This window comes from Chondrus crispus, genomic scaffold, assembly GCF_000350225.1.
Source record: "Chondrus crispus Stackhouse genomic scaffold, scaffold_3, whole genome shotgun sequence".
NCBI classification, from domain to species: Eukaryota; Rhodophyta; class Florideophyceae; order Gigartinales; family Gigartinaceae; genus Chondrus; species Chondrus crispus.
Window position 1 is genome coordinate 140,483 of NW_005179158.1, and position 1,632 is coordinate 142,114.

The window sequence follows — 1,632 nt, forward strand, 5'->3', positions numbered from 1 at the left end:
CAACTCCTTCCTCTGCAAACCCCCTCCTCTGCAAACCCCTTCCCTCTGCAAGCCCCTTCCTCTGCAAGCCCCTGCCTCCGCAAGCAGCCCCACCCCCGACCCCTCCCCCCCTCACCCCCTCAATGGACGACAGCGGCGACTTCTACAAGTTCCTCTACGTCTTCCTGGCCCTCTTCACGCTTGTCCTGGCCCTCGTCGTCCTGCGCTTCTTCCTGCACCGCGTCGCCCACCGCGACCCGATCGGCTCCTCCCTGCCACTGCCGCTGCTCTCGCCGCGCCCGTCGCCCGCGCGCGCCGCGCTGGAACTCGCCGCGCCCGTAACGGCGCTGGAGAAAACCCACGCGGACCAACCCTGCCCCGTGTGTCTCGACGCGCTGCGCCCGGGCGACGCGGGGCGCGTCCTGCCGTGCGGCCACGCCTTCCACGACGACTGCGCCCTCTCGTGGCTCGTCAAGACCAACGCGTGCCCGCTGTGCCGCCAGCCGCCCGTGTCGCACCCGACCTACTCGTACCCGCCCGAGCTGTCAGACGACCGCGAGCGCCGCAGCGACTCCCACGCCGCCCTGCGCGCGCTCAACGACCGCCTCGCAGAGCTCGACGAGCAGATCGAGCAGCGCAGGAGGCGCCAAAGTGCAAGCGATGCCCCCCGGGATCGATGCGTACACATCCCATGCACAACATGGGTCCGCTGTAATCGCTGAGCCGGCGCTTCTTCTCTTTTTTTGCTTGCCCGCCCCGTTCGATCCTTCCTCTTCACCTTCATCCGGCGGCAGACGCGGCGCCCCACGTTCAAGAGGCGCAGCTGCACAGAGGCTGTCTTTGCCTTCCGTGACCACCTTGCGCCCCGCGCGTGCGCCTCCTGCCCTCGCCGGTCGCTTCCTCTTTACGCTCGTCCGACGCCTTCGGCTCTTTGTACAGGCACGCCCAACTCCACGCCTACACCTATCCGCGACCTCCTGTAAAGTAACCCCAGCAAAGCACGTAGACACAAAGTAATAGACGCAATTTTTCACTACCCAAACCCGCCTGACTTCTGCCTTCGTATCCGCCCATCGAGCCCGATCTCGAACACACAATCCCTAAGCCGCACCTCGCGCACTAGTCCAGCATCGGGCCTAAAAAACTCTCCCTCCTCCTCCTCGCGCTTGATCTCCTCCCGTCTCGCCACGGCCGCGGCCGGCGGCGCGGCTGCCGGCACGTACCCGGCGTCAACGCGGTACCCTGAGTAGCCGTACGCGTGCAGGCTGCGCCAGCTGGCGATACGGCTCGGCGGGGCGGACGACGCGGCGCCGAAGCTGCCCAGCGTCGACAGGCTGGCCGTGGAGGCCATGACGGAGAGCGACGACGCGCCCTTGCGCGGCGGCGGGAGCGGCCAGGGGGCGGCCGGGGTGCGGCGCTCGTCGATGGGCCTTCCGTAGAGGAAGGTGCGGGTCTGGAAGGGGCGGGTCTGGAAGGGGCGGGTCTGGAAGGGGCGGGGCGGCGGGGCGCGCTCGGGGCGCGGTTCGCGCGGCTCGCGCGCGCGAGCCGCGGTGGGAGCGCACGGGAAGAGCGGGAAGGGCAGCGGGTGCAGACGTGGGAGGCGGTACTGGTGGTCGCGGGCCAGGCGCGAGAGGTGCATGACGCGCGAGAGGG